The 16072-nt window shown below is 43.6% G+C and overlaps 1 protein-coding gene across 1 annotated transcript in view; it reads right to left on the minus strand.

Moving 5' to 3' along the window:
* The window catches only part of CNOT2 (CCR4-NOT transcription complex subunit 2), a gene marked incomplete at both ends in the record, with an annotated part of 91415 nt that extends 76470 nt beyond the window's left edge, over positions 1 to 14945 (minus strand). Inside the window, one exon of the mRNA XM_079542465.1 lies at positions 14853 to 14945. The remainder of the gene's footprint in view (positions 1 to 14852) is intronic.
* Positions 14946 to 16072: the final 1127 nt, after the last annotated feature.

Raw genomic sequence — 16072 nt, forward strand, 5'->3', positions numbered from 1 at the left:
GTGGTAAGGCACTGAAACCGACTGCACAGAGAGGTGCTGGATGTTTTCTTAGACACTCAAGGTCAGCCTGGGGGGACTCTGAGCAGCCCGATCCAGCTGTAGGTGTCCCTACCCATCACAGGGGAGTTGAACTAGACCTTTAGTAAGGCTCTCTTCCAACTCAAAGGATTCTATGATTCTAATAGCTCATTTAAAGAACACACACACACAACATAAGGAGGAATCTAAATGCTTCTCAAGCTCTGTGATTCCTGTGTATGCTACACAGAACTTGATACGGACAGACAAAACTTCAACTAAAAAAAATGAAAAAGAAGAGAGATCAGGCAGCCTGATGTAGAAATGTGCTCAGACACAGAAGTCAGTGATACCTCATGTTTAAAGAAGATTTTTATAACCAAGGCTAGCACCTTAGGCTAACTTACTGCTGTTAGTGTCCTGACCCAGTGATGGCTTTTTCACAATAAATCTAAGAGATAAGCACATTTGAGTACACTGAATTGTTTACTGAGCAAGAATTACATGGTTCACAAACCTTCTCTTCCGCACGTTTTACACTTAATCTAATTAATGCTATTTCAATTCTCTAAACCCAAGCACAAAACTGTAACTTGAAAATATTTATAGCCAAAACTGGTAACGATTTATATATGTATGCATCTGCGGGTGGGGGGGAAACACAAATGAGTTTACAAAATTACAAAATTAACATTACACCTCATTATAAAGTTACACGTTAAAATTTTATTACACTTCTCAGCCAAAAGGATCTAAATACGTTTTATAAACTGCAGCCCATAGTCTCCCAAGACAAAGAAGGCTTAGGAGGAAAGATCCCAGAGGCGCTGTGCCTGAGGTGGGCACAGCAGCAAACAAAGCCTAATTCGATGCAGGCCCTTTGCTGAGGAGGACAACAACCACAACACAGGCCTGACAGAGCGAGGAGAAGAAAGGAAGAATCCAGACCTGATCCGTTACAGGAAAATATTCCAACCACAGTCTAATTTGTAATCTCAACAAACACTACTCTCACAGTCACACAGAGGAAGAGCTCAGAAAACGCTAATCCCATAAGACTGCTGGTGACTACACGTTGGGGAGGACCTCGTTTATTTATTTGTTTTAAGATGATTCAAAAGCTTCACCACTGTTAATAACTTATGCCGTAACGGCTATAGCAATAGAAAATGTATTCAGGCTGCTGTGCCTGAGCACAAGTCCAACACTGCCCCTACCTATTTGTATAGGAAGATTTTAACCAAAACTTTGGGTTATGGGCAGAAAATATGGCTACATTAGAAGAAAACAAAGCCCTCCACCTACAGCTAGAACATAAAAAGGAAAAGCAATTCAGTCCAGCAATTCACAATGTCAGAACAACATTGTGAAGCCCAACCTAGCGAGGATCATCGATTATTCGTTATCTGTGGTATATTTGCATAGCCAATTTGCTATATTTGTATTGCCACAAGTTCAGTCTGGAAGAGAGGAAAAGGGTTCAGCACCAGTTACACTGACTGCATAATGTGCGAAAGACATGATAGTAATACACACTGTTCAGTTATGCTTATTCACCCAGAGAGCAGATGCTCATTTCTGGCATGCATGTGTTTTCAAGGATACACATGAAGTTCTTCCTCCCTCTTCCTTCATTGGTCTTGAAGATGCCTGGGTTCCTACACCTTCTATAGCCAACTAAAGTAAGAAGAGCAAAATTTCACCTGTAGCAAAGAAATACAGTGCTGGAGAATACGTGGGACAAATCTGGATTTTAAATTTATATCAGAAGATTTATAGTCAAGTCTAGATATTAAATGCCTCACTTGTAAAACACAAAGAGGAACAGAAAATGAGTCATATATTACTTGAACATCTATCATGAAAGCAATGAAGATGTTTTTAATGCAAGTGAACACACCAAATAAAACTAAAATTCACCTCACCGGAGAACATTCACTCCTATTCTAACACTTTAATTGCATCACTCCTTTCTCTCCTTACCTAACTTCCTATGCCCTGACAATTCCAGTATCTTCACTCGCAACACAAACAGAAAATAAACCTCTACAAAGGGTAGTGAGATTGCAGGTTGGATTGTTTTGTTTACCTTACCTACAAAAGTACAGCTCCCCACCCCTCTACTTTCCTGTCCATTTTCATAAGTGTCGGTAATTTTCCCACAGAACTGCAGGTCAAGCTTGCTCCTAAAATAAAAGCTTTCTTCTCAAGTGAAGATTCTTTCCAGAAAATGAAAAACACTGAAAGAGCAGAAACACTTTCAGAGCAAATAATTTGTTTTCGAAACCATATCACGTTTTGAAGTTAGGAATTCTGAAAACAACTCCATAATTTGATGTTAGAGCAACACTTTTGAACCACAGATTTTCTAGAAGTTTTCTATAGCTCTCGCTGTATTTCATATTCAGAGAACTGCTCAGTACTTACATGCATATGAAACTTTTTTTTTCTGGGCCTTATTTAAATTGCCTTCAAATGCATTTCTTTGGAAGAAGATGCTATGACAACACAGAGATTTGGTTTTTACCTTTAAGAGCAGTTACGTTATGCAGGCAGTAATACTTACAAGCCACTGCTTGTAAGACCCTCATGTTGGTCCTTGCCCAACTACAGAAAGCATGGGCCTTACATACCCAAATACTTCCTTTAACCATCTCTCAGACTGAACTCAAACTTATTTTTTGAAGGCAGCTGAGACAGCCCGATCACTTCTGGATGTTTTTAAATTGGATCACATTCCACGCACCCTTTCTCCCCCAGCCAAGAACAGTTTAAAACCTGCTGGGACACTACAGCTGTTACAGGCCGTGCAGCAGCGCAGAGGAGGTCAGCTCCTTGTCCTGGTGTGTGAACCACAAGGGAGAGCTGCTCAAGGCTGGCCCAGCTGCAGACCCACCCTGCTCGCAAAAGGACATGGAGAGACATACAGAATTTCACAACTTCTCCCTTCTGTGACACCACCTAACCAGCACAGCTAAGGACACTTCATCCTAGGACTGAGAGAGGTGAATTCTCCAAAAAAAACCCTGTGTGCGCCATCGGGGACACAGCTAGGGTGCAGGCTAGGAGTAAAGTAAAAAGAGGAACTAAGAGGTCCAAACAGGAACAGAAAAAGAAACAGCAGTGAGAAGGCAGACGTGCGAGATGCGGTTGGCGGGCAGCCCTGGAGATGCAGCCACTACAGCATGTGTAGCTCCAGAGCTTGGAGCCGTACCCACCATTGCTGGATTTCCTCAGCCTCCTGGTGTACGGCCAAGTGACCAGGGATCACTGTCAAGATGTGCCTCTGTCTCCTTGTAATTAATGAGGCAGAGGGCTACAGAAAGAAAACAACGTGTCTGGCTAAGATGTTTAAATGTCACATATCATACTGATTTTAGGCCTGCCTTTTAAGACCTTTTTTTTTTTTTCTTTTTTTTTAAGGTAACATTTGGAAAGCCACACAAAGATTTCCATAAGTGCTTTCTGCTTAAAGTAATTCAAGAGTCTACGCAGAAGCATTAACCTTTCACAACTGTGAATGAAAGGTGAGGTATTTCTGATAGGAAATTTAAGAAGCACCCCCAGCAAGCCAATATCTCAGCTCCCTTTCCAGGAAGGAAACATTAATCTGGAATTAGCTTCCGATTTTGGATCGTCTTGTCTGAAAAATGGTATTTAAAACCCTTAGTATCTACCCACTCAGTGAGTGAACACTGCATCTTGTCGAACAAATGAGGCCAAAGTCCCTTGGGAAAAAACAGCATTTGGTCACAACACTGCAATAACACAGATGGAACCTGACTCAAGATGGGAAAGAAAACCTTCACTCCAGCAATTCTTAAAAGCAGAGAGCCTTGAGTCTGCAACTTTGACATTCATTTGAGCAGGGCTTTATGTAAGGGCCAAAGGAGGGGTTTGTCTGTAACACTCATATAGTGCTCATATAAACAGTACACTACGTCCCTCCCAGTTTATGGCCTTACAACGTAACAACACAGAGACTATGCATGAGGAAGAACAACAGAAGAATCCAAAACATTGATTTTCAATCTCAAATTGCAGTTAAGGATGGTAGAAGTGATGAAGTGACGAAGAATAAAAAGGTAGAAGACGAAGAAAAGAAAAACAACAACAAAAACCAACACAACAACCTCACAAGAAAACCACACAGAAGACTACAGAAGGCAGAAAAAGGACACAGAACTTCTGAGAACACAGGATACAAATAAAAGGGCAGCTGAAGTCTTTGGTGTTTACCTAAAACGCTCATCTTCATATACAAATTAAGCTCATAGCAGCATACGCACACACTAGCACTTGGAGCACCTTCATCACGCTTCAAGGAACACAGTTCTTCCTCTCTCAGTTCATACAGTAAACCAATTTAAAGCTCCTTGCACTAAGTGAAAAAAAATGCAAATCTTTAATAGTTACAGTTTCAAAGCACGTTTGAAGTTACAAAAAAAAAAAAAAGTAATTTTAAAAAATGAATACATAAAGGATATATGAGCACTTCAGCAGTGTTATATAGATTTTTAACACTAACATGTCATGCATGAACCCCAAATCCAATTTAACTCCTCATAACACGGGGATAATTACAAAGTATCACTACGAGTCTCAAGGGAAATATTTACATTAGTCATTAAGTCTTCTGTATCACTGATTTTTTGCCAGTTTTATTTTGCAAGTTTTACAGCGGCCACAGAGGTCAGGTTTTGTTAGGTTTGCTAACAAAAGCAGGACGTGGATGGCATGCACTGAACAACAACTTGCCTTGGAATCCACAAGGAATCCATTTCACCAGCAGCCCTCAATCTCATTCCAGGACAGCATGGTTATCCTGACAGGAGAGGACTGTCACTTGTAAGAGAAAAACACCAAGTGGTTCTTCAGAGGAAGAAAAGCAAATAATAATCATGTGGGCATAACAGCAGTAAGCTGCACTCAGAGAGAAGCAGCACAACACCAGAGGGATTTTTGCTCGGTTAAACAAGTCAAAACTTGATGTTTTCTGGCTTTGACACTACAAAGCATGAGGATAACTGGTTAGGCAAGACCCCCCATTCATTTTTTTCTGTTTCAGTTTTCGTGTTTAGCATTGACAACTGGATTAGGATAAAATACTCTTAATGTGTACCAATTTCAGAAGCTTACTTTCCAAGTGAAATCTGTCACTCTCACAATTTTTCCCTTTGCAGTAAGAGATATTTTAATGTGTCACCACAATTATTAATGACTAAGAGTTTCCACAGAAAACACGTTCACAACCCAAATATCCACACTTTGTAAAGATGAAAACATACCCACACAATTTTATGAAGTGCTACAGCAAGGGCAATGATAGAGGAATGTCAGCTTATTCCTACTCTACAGTAATCAATGAGAAGACCAGCCATTCATTCTGCAGGCTGTAATTCAAAAGGACAGCCACTGAAGAAAATTGATGTGTCATGGTTTCACCCAATTTAGAGAGGGAAGTTGGGGCACGATATCTTCCACAAACATCTAGAACTTCGATAGATAGCAAGTTGTGTGAGGAGTGTAACATAAACACCTCCACCCGCACCCCAAAGCTCTTTCTAGAGCCCATAATAATAATTAAAAAAAAAAGGCAGAAACTTTGCTATCAATGAAGCAAAGCTGAGTAACAACTCGATGCCAGGCATCCTGCTCCTCACTCACACAGAGGCACAGACAGGCCCCACGAACAGGAGGCCTTCCTCCCCACCAAGCGTTGAGGGGATGGCATCCCCAGGCCTTCACAAAGGGAGGTGCGGAGTTCACTGGGCTTTTCCCTAACCCACAGGTGAGGACAATGGGGTTCTCTAAAGATCCTCTGTCAGTTGGAGAAGGCAGAGGGCGACAGACTGGGCGGCACACTGCCACGTACTGCCTCTGCCCACTAAACAATCACAGTGTGATGTAGAAGTAAGACCTATCCACACAGAAATGCCCCGTCTATCCATCCAAATATATACACATGCTGTTTGGCCTCGGGAAGGACAAAGTTAATCCATACATCACCAAGGGTAACCTTCAGAGCGAAGCACGGGCCACTGGTGCAATAAATACCATGCATTACAATTATAATTATTCTATTTAATCTGTTCTGGTGACATCTGCGGTTTGCAAAGATGTCTGAGGGCTGACAGCACTTCCCAAGCCCCAAATCACTGATCTAGACACTGCTAGGAAATTAAGTTACTTTAATTGCTCAGATAAAACAACCACCAAAAGCATCTACAATGCCCAATTTTTTCTTAAAATTGGGAGCTACTGAAGAAACTGAATGATTTCTTTCAGCCCCAGATCCTCTTCAATTTACTCATCTCTGAACCCCAGGAACCCTCAGGGAAGGAGAGGGACCTCATGAAATGAAGCACTTGGGCTGGCTCTAGACAACGCTATAGAAAACTTTATAAATACAACATCAGAACAACTAAGAAATGCCTCTCTGTTTTGGTCTCCTATTTTCAGATTCAACTTTTGATCCTCTACTCTGTAGTTCCAGCTGCGCTCTTAACATAAAAATACAGCACCTGCTTCAAGAAGTGGTGAAAAATGAGAATCAAGCTGCTCTGCTAAAGCTGTAATTCTTGACACATCCAATTCCTGTCCCATAAATTATTTACATATGACAAGTCTGTTCTGTACAGGTGCCACCCCCCGGTCAGCAAGATATGATGCATTCCATCATTTAATTTAACAACACATTATTTGTAACCTGAATTCAATTCATAATTGAAAATGGAATAGTGGCACAAAAAGCATGACAGATGTCACATTAAAGAGAGCATAGCTAAGGCTACAGCAAGAGGCATCAAGTATGTAACAGAATAATGTCATATCTAAGAGAATAATGTCATTTGATTATAAATGTCACCTGAAATACTAAAAAACCAAAACCCTGAGGTTTACTCCTGAGCATATTTTAAATGTGTCATCACAGCTGTGTTAATACAATTACTGTCTTTTCACATGTGTAGCATCCACACATTTTCATAACCATTGCAGTCCCACTGCAGAGACAGATTATGTGAGATGCCTCAAAAAGTGCAACTTGTGAAGTGCTTGCACCTGTGAGCAGGAATCCACCGTGCTTCTTTAAATTATAGAAAGAAATGTCTCAAGTACCACACAGCTCTTTCAAATTGGTGGTTCTCTCAGATATACCAAAATGATACTGCAGAACAGCAAATGGAGGGGAGTAACTCATCCAACTGTGCAAACCAGGTTGTTGGTATTCCTGAAACACGAGCAAAAGTACTGTCTGGCCACAGTCACTGTCAGGGAAAATATTTCAGATGTAAATATCCATGCTGAAGAAAATCAGGTAGGATGCAATTGTACTTCACTCTGCGCCGGTGGGGATGAAGCCTCTAGGTGCTAACAATACAAGAGGTGTTACATAAGACTAGGTGCTTATTTTTAGAAGCACATTACAAAATTAAGTACTGCACTGGAATCTGTTGCCGAGCCACAGGCAGTTACATCAATGCACACAAAGAACAACTGCTCAGCTGAAGCATGGGATGAGATTCCAATTGGAGTTCTCTCCTGCCAATCCCCCCAAAATACCCAACCAGCTGAGACTAAGCAAGTTCATTTGGATCCACCAAAAAACTGATCGTGCTGATCCTAAGCACAGACATTTTCTAGGAATGGCAGAACTAATAAAAACCGGTTTCCTGCAGCTTTCTTCTTCTGTTGCTTAATATTTCTCCCACACCACGATGACCCTCAACTTCCTTCCCTTTTTTTCCACTTCTCTACAAAAGTCACTTTCTCACTCCCTCCTGCTCCAGGGAAGAGAGCAGTGGTGCAGACACTCTGCAAGTCTGCATGTACTCACAGCCCGCAGAATCTGTCCCACATCAGCTCTGAGCAGTTCTCTGAGAGGCTGCAATAATTCTGACACACTTCCTGTACCCGGTTACATTTTATGAGGCTTGAAGGACCACACTTTGAAATCTAATTCCTTCTGATGAAAGTTTCCATGCATGTAAGTTAAATGCTTAATTTCTGAGTTAAAAGTTAACTATGTGTACTTTACATACACGCATATACTTTTCTGCACACGCACTGCTGAGTGGGAGGGACAGACAAATGAAGCAATCCCACAAATTAGAGAGAAAATGAGAAAAGCTGAATCAAAACTTCTACAACGTTTGCCTTTTTTTTAAAAAAAAAAAAAAAAAAAAAAGCACAGTACTGCAGAATGAAGTCAGCATGCATTTCCCTACATCCAGCTTCGCTCTTCTTTGCTCACCAGCTCTCCTTATCAACAGTCCTCTCACTGTTACCTATTTAAAAAATAAAGTAAAATTACAGCTAACTTCATGGTCACGTATCACAGTGTTCTTCAAAACAATCCCACCTGAATACTGACTCCCTTATTTCTTGCAGGCAGTCGTGAAACAATCCATTAAGCACATCCTACTATCAACAGATTTTACTACCGCTGTTTCTTCGCTCGTAGCCTACACTATTCCCCTCCAGGCTCTTTGCTAATGACATTAATAGCACAGCCTGCAGATGATGCTGCTTCATCTACTGAGCTTTAAAACACACCTCACAAAAAGGTTCTGCTTTATGAACCAGACACAGGTACACCTGGCACATATGGGCCCAGCGTTGCTGCAGGCAGGACTGCACACACACTGATGGTGAGGCACAGTTGCAGGTGGCTCCTCACAGTGGCTCATTCCTGTTTGCCAAACAGACCCATAACCAGGCATCCCAGTTTGTGACTTACCAAGCTGTTGCTATAAAAGCAAATTTATTTTAATACTAGGAACTGACCCTAAAAAAAAAAAAAAGAATCAGCCAGAATCATAAAAGGCATCCTTTAGAGTTACACATCCTTAAAAAAAAAAAAAAAGAAAATATTAGGATCATGGATAAGGCCAACATTTTGAAAATTCCTAATTAAATCATTAAGAAAAATAGTACTTGTCAAAGCACACACTGCTGACAGCCACGGTACGCAGCAACCTGACATAAGGAGAGCTCAGAAGAATACCAATCCCTTTAAAACTACATTTCATCCCTCCAAGAAATTCTGAATACTTCTTATGTTCCCAGTGATGTCCCACAATACAAGTTCTTACATAAAGAGCGTATGAATCTCCATGAATCAGAGCATACAAAACTCACTTCTTTACCTACCAAAGCACATCAGTCTGAAACAGTCAAAAAGTTTCCCCCAAAATGTTACCTCCATATCACAACAGCACAGGAATCCAAATGTGCTTCAAATTCTCACCATGAAATAAAACAAGATACTGACTTATTCTAGTGTATAATGCTGTCCTTAATAAGTTTGATATTGAACTCGCTCACTTGAAGTGCGCAACCACAAACATAAATCAACAAATGAAGACTGCAGTACAAAATACTGAAAGTATTTTCTGACGATGCTTTTGACACGTTGCAAAAAATACATCACACAGCCAGGTATCAACAACAGTACTGGCACCACAAGAAAGTCAACAAATAATTCATATTAAATGTTTTAGGGTTTTTGTTTGTTTGTTTGTTTTTGTTTGTTTGTTTTACTGCAAACAATCCTACAGGTGAGCACAACATTATACAAGACACTTTCAGTGTTCAGAATTGCTCATCACCTCTTCTGCCCTTCAAACACTGGAGCCATGCAGTTTTGACTTCTGTTTGAAAACCTTTCTGATTTGCTCTTCTCCATTCTCCAAAGCATGGCATATGCTTTACAGAAGAGAAAAGACCCACTTCTATGTACTCCTTAGCCTACTGGGTCATTACATAAGATAACCTGCTTCACAGCTCATTTTCTGCTTTAACATTTATATGCAACTTCCTCAGCACTTACATCACTACCCAATAGTGGAAGACACCAAGCACATCTGAGCGAGTCCCTACACACCAAGGCAATGGAAGACAAGTTGGCATTCCTTTTTTCCCCCATCTTTTTAATTCCCTGGCAACACTTCCTTTGCAAGAATGGTTCTCAAAAATTAGAATGTAGAAAATGTATTAAAAATAGATACAAAGAATAATCAGTGCCTCAAACAAAGCGAAGTTCTAATAAGCCAAAGATAGAAAAACACCATTCCACTGAAACTTGAAGGAAAAACCTCATACAGTCATATAGCTGTATGACAAATGCATAGTCCATCGATAAAAGCATGAGTTACTTTGCTCTAGGACAGGAATCTTCAGACAATCCTTAGAAAGAAAAGATAATGTATGATAATGCTATGTTATCATTGTCAGTGTTACCACGACAGCCTTAGAAAAACTTGTTTGCCAAGCAGTTGCCTACAAAACTTACCAGCAAGAGTTCATAGTTTGTAACTGTTGCAGTTGCTTCAATATAATAGTCACACCATCTCTTTTTGGTGCCTAGAACCTCTTGTTTTCAAGAGTCTTTAGATAGTAAGAAAAAATGTCACTAACATAAAATTATGAAATGTGTAAGGATAAAGAACACAACAGCCACCTCTGGAATTTAGTATAGGACCATTTAGCATTCACAAACATTACTTTAAGTACATACACTAACACTACTGCTGGCATCTAGCTCCACAGAACCCTTGAACCAACCAAGTGAAACGCAGGAAAGCATTATCCCAGTGCTCCAAACCAGAACTCAGCTAGAAATGGGTTCCATTACTTACCTCTCACACATCACCTTGGGGGTAACTCCGACACACGGCCAGCACTCCCTACCTCCACTGTTCAGCCCTCACCGCTCTGTCTGCTCAGTGGGAGTCACACCAAGCACCAGTTTCCGTTTCATCTCCCACAAACATAGCAGTGTTTATAGTAGTTTTCATTTTAAATAAACTATAGCTTTTTACAGGTCAGACTCCTACGTCCACCCATTGCTGATTTGAGACGCACAAAGAATTTGAAGTAGAGCCTTGAATACGCTTTGAAAGTTACTGACTGCAATCAAAAAGAATTGTGAGATGGGGTACAGGATGATGCTGAAAATATTACCATGATGGAAAGCAGAAGGAAACTATGGCATTGATCAGAAATTCATCAATAAGTACAACTCTTGCAACACAGCTTACCGCAAGAAGGATGTGTCTGAAAAAATTCTTGATTATGTCAAGTTTTAAACATATTGCACTTTGTAAAGAGTGGTCAGATACCAGAGCAAGCCAAAAGGGAACAGTAACACCCACGTTCCTGTAGCACTGCTGATCACCAAGGCTACCTCAAGGCAAATTGAGGGAGGGCAGCACAGGGGGCCCAGAACCCTCGTGGGGCTGGGGATCATCTCCATCCCAATTTGGGGTTGGAAGTAGCTCAGCTCTGAGCAACACCAACTACCACCATACAACATGCAACTTTCAGCATAACAGTATAAATGAGAGATACAACATAAATTAAAAGCAATCCGAAAAGTTCACAGTCTTCTGTTATTGCTGAAATAAAAGCGTAGCGACTGTAATTCCTATACAGAAATCTCTTACCAATTAGCATGGAAACATACGTTTGGAACACAAACACCTCTGAGAACAAATTTCAATAAGGAAAACTCCAAACAATCCACTGCACAATAATTTCATTGGACACAACCCCTTCTACACTGTTACAATGTTCCATAAAAGTAGACTGAGTTGTCAACATCCCAGCCTCTGCCCTGAAAGCTCTGATGTAAGAGGTTAACTGTCAGCACACCAGCGGGTGCTTTTAAGTCAATGAGACTACCCACAAAGTTTCAGTTGTTCGTATGTTTTTACAGGAACCCAGGGCAGGAGACCAGTGCAACACACAAACACAGAATGTAGGTGCTGAAGCACAACAGAAAACAAACTAAGAAAATGAAAAGAAAGACACTGAATCCTATTTGGGAAAGAACAAGCGAAACAGGTTGTTGGAATTGCTCTGATACATTGGGATGAACTTCAAGAAAAAAAGAAAAACAGGTCTCTGCTACATAGAAGAATGTTTACTTTTTTGTTTATTTTTAAATTTACTTACTTGCACCTCAAAAACCCAGATGAAGCAAAATCAATCCCACTTGACTTTCTTGCCTTTTGTCAAGAAGTACTGCCATTTGTGTATAATTTTTACTATTTATAACCATAATAAAAATAATTTCAAAACTATCATTTAGAGGGTAATCCTTTAAATTTGTGCCCAAAGCACTACTTTGACATAATGGTATTGTGATTCTATAGAAGCTTTCTGCCTGTTTGTACCTCAGCTAACATTCAGAAATATACAACAAATATGGCAAGGATTCTGCCAAGAAGTTGAGAATTTTTCTATTTATATATGAACAAGGTTTTTGTTTGTTTTCTTATTAAGTACCTTTGAAATCTGTATTCAACCACATTATAGCTTTAAAGGAAGAGATAACCCCAAAGAAGTTAAGTAGCAGAACCTACCTGAGAACAAAGACTGGGAGCTTAGGTGCACTTCCTATGCACCCCATAACAAAGCAAGCAAGTCAACGTTTCCCTTAAGTTTCCAGATGAGTCAAAAAGGCAGGTGCAAACAACATCTATTTTAACTAAGAGTGTACTTTAAATTATGCTCACTTCTGGAGTCTTCAACAGCTCTGCTAGAAAATATTTTGTGCCTCCTCGCTATGGCACACAACTGGTTCAAAAGTACAGCGACGTTACAAACCCCGCAATGGTCACAGCACAGCCTGGCCCTTGCACCAGTGCAGAAATACAAAAACCACACAACGGAGGCTCAAAATGCAATAAAGTTTCCAACTTCTGTCTAGCCAGAAATACATTTAGAAGGACAGCAAATACAGCAAAAATAGTCCATGAAAGCTACCACTGCCTGAGAGGAACGCACAGCTTTATAGGGCTGACATGAAGACCAAGGCTTCCAGGTGCCATCATGCAGCCAAGGGACAACACGTTAACCATGCTATTCTTCCCAGTAAATACTAATTCTCTACAATTAGATTCTTTTAAAGAGGACTCAAATCACCTTTAATAAATTTCAATGGTTGGTGTTTTCTTGCTAGCTCTTAACCAAGGGTTTTTGCTTTCACTGCTGGTAGAATCCACTCACAGATGGGTAATAGTATTACTGATGATTTTGAGAGTGACGTTACCTTTCTGGAAGAAAAGCACAGAGTAGATTTACCTGCTAGCAAACTCTTATCAACAGCTTCCTGAAAGTGAAACAGAAACACACTTACAAGTTCAGATGGGTCAGATCCTAGTATCAAGTATTCAAATCCCTTCCTAAGATTAGAAGCAGTTAACACCTTGAAGTTCTTTATGCCAGCTGAATTCTCACCATCAGTTGGAGTGGGGCACTGAACACAGCTTTAAAGATTATGAAACTGGACCTTGCAAGTTATGTTCCACTAAAACACTATTTTAAGAGAACTCCAAGTACCCCAGTGCACACCTAACAACCCATACAGGTCCAAGTAGAGATGCCTTTGCAATGCAAACCTAAACAATTACTCTGCTGCAGGTCTTTACAAGTTTTAACAGCCTGAAACAAATCCAAGTTTCCAGAAAGGCGAGGATTCCTGCAGAGTGCTGCGACAGCAGTTTGAGCATCTCAACCTCCCTTCCCCAGGCCAAGGGGCTCTGACAGAGCCCCCAGCACCACAGGGTACAGTGTGCAGGGGAGCAGGAACACCACCTTCACCTGTGCGAGTTTCACGCATATGCACACACGTGAACATGAGCAAGACACAGACAGTTCTGATTGTCTTCTAGGGATAACACTGTGCAAAGTTGGAAACAAGTTCTCTGATAAAACAGCCTTATGGCTGCTCCATGCCTAACACCGCATTTTCACCAGCTCACATTAGAGAATCTCCAAAACAAAGTTACCTCCACTTTCATTGAAGAAAACAAATTACAAACAAAGAAACCACCACCAACAACAACACAGGAATTCCAACCTGCAGTACGTGCAAGCAAATCCCTGCTTCTGTCAGGGACACAGCTGCAGCCCCACAAATCACACCGCAGGCACCCACCCCGACCCACCACCCTGTGTCCCCCCAGGCCGGACCGAGCACACCGTGCACGGAGGCAAATTCTTGCAGGGGATCGTTCCTTTTCAAGTTTGTTTTACCAACACGTCTGAGGGAATACCAGAACCTGTTTACACATCACCTTAACCGCCACCAGGAGGAGAGCGTAAAAGGCGCACACACGAAAAAAAAAAAAAAAAAAAAAAAAAAAAAAAAAAAAAAAAATGTAATTTGTAAAAGGAAGCAGGCCGACGGTATCCCCGGCTCACCCCGTTCCTCTCCCGGGGACTCGCTAGAGGCCCGGCGGCGCAGGCCGCGAGGCCACCCCGGCAGCACGGCGCCGCCCGGCAGCGGGGCCCGGCGGCACCCGGCGGCAGGCGGCACAGGCCGGGCCGCACCAGCGCCGGGCCCGGCGGGAGGCTGCGGCGGCGGCGGCGAGGGGGAGAGTGCTGGGGGGAACGGAGGCCGCGCGGCCCTCGAACGGGCCCGGCGAGGGAGAGAGGCGGCGGGCGGGAGCCGTCCCGAACGGGCCGAGCGGGCCGCGGCGGCGGAGCGACGGCCGCGGAGGATGCGGGGCCCGAGCGCGGCCGGGCCTCAGCTTCGGGCGGGCGCGGAGCGGCTCCCGGCGGCCCCCGCCGGCCGCGGAGGAGGACGGGGGGCGGCGGACAGGGCCGGGCCTGCGGCCGCGCTCCGGGCTCGGGCGCCGCGCGTCCCCCCCGCTCCCCTCGGAGACAAAAGCAAACGGAAACCCGGCGGGACGGCCCCGGGCCCGCGGAGACCCGTCGCGGGCCGCGCCGCCGCCGGGCCCCCCCTCATCGGGCCGCGGGAGGGCTGCGGCGGGGAGCGGGGCGGCGGTGGGGGTCGGAGAGGGGGCGGCCGGGGCCGGACTCACCGCATGAATTTTCTTGTCCCGCGGATCCAAGATGGCTGAGTATCCAGCACGGAGGATGCTGGGGGAGCAACCTTTACCCTCTGACCCGGCCGCCGCCGTGACCCCGCCGCCGCCGCCGCTCGGCCCGCTGCGGCGCTGAGGGGCGGGGAGAGCGGCGCGCCGCCCGGCGCTGCGGAGCGACGCGGGGTTGCGGGGACGGGAGGAGGAGAAGAAGGGGGAAGGAGAAGTGCGGCCCGCTCCGCCGCGCTGCCTCCGCCTCCCGCGGGAGACGCGGCCCTGCGCCTGGGGCCGGCGGGGCACGTAGGCCGCGGGGCTGCCGCGCCTCTCCGCCGGGCCTGCGGCGGGCGGGAACGCGGGGCTGCGCCGCTGCCGCTGTCGGCGCCCATTTTGTGAGGGCAGAGGCGGCCCCGCTGCCCTGGGGCCTTCGCCCCTTGTGCAGGCCAGAGCGCTGGGGGGTCACGCAGACATACTCCTGGGGGAGCAGCATGGCCTGGTGACGAGTGCAGAGGACGTGTCCTGGTTCTTCTGGAGATGTGGGATGGCCTGAGAGGTGTCTAGGTCCAGAACCACCGACCTGATGAGTGAAATTATGTGAAAGTCTGAGTCTCCTGTATTGGCGAGGTCGTGGTGGACACGCAGGCTTCGCTGCCTGCATTATGATTAAAATGGATGAGTTACCTAGATGATACGACTGGAGTTTTTTATCACTGTGAAAATACGTGGTGATGTCACATGTGGGACCAGTACAGCAAATGCAGATGCACAAAACGCTCATAATGCAAATAATCCCTTTGAAGTCAATGAGACAATGAACAGTACCAAAGCTAAGCCTGTATGCGAGTGTTTACAGATTGTGGCCCATGATATTTGTCAACTGGCTTCTCCATCCATTAATGCTAATTCTTTTTTTGTTTTGTTAGGAAATAATCATGAAGTTGAAAAATGAAAACAAAAAATTGGCCAGGAATCGTCATCTTCTTTCAGTAACTTCACACAGTTGTTACCAGTCAAGTTTGATTTGGGAGTTCCACACAACAATAAGTATTCAGTTGGTTACATAACACTAGGATTTCAAAGGAACGTTGGTACCTGTGGTGATGTGTCTGTCAAAAGCTTCTGAAGTTGGAAGAGCACTCTTCTACCTAAGCTGGGAGACCAGCTTCTGAATGCCACTGCCTATGAATCAAGCATAGGTGTCATGTCCCTTTAAAAGTCAGTGT

Source organism: Tetrao urogallus (assembly GCF_951394365.1).
Source record: "Tetrao urogallus genome assembly, chromosome: 1".
Taxonomy (NCBI): domain Eukaryota; kingdom Metazoa; phylum Chordata; class Aves; order Galliformes; family Phasianidae; genus Tetrao; species Tetrao urogallus.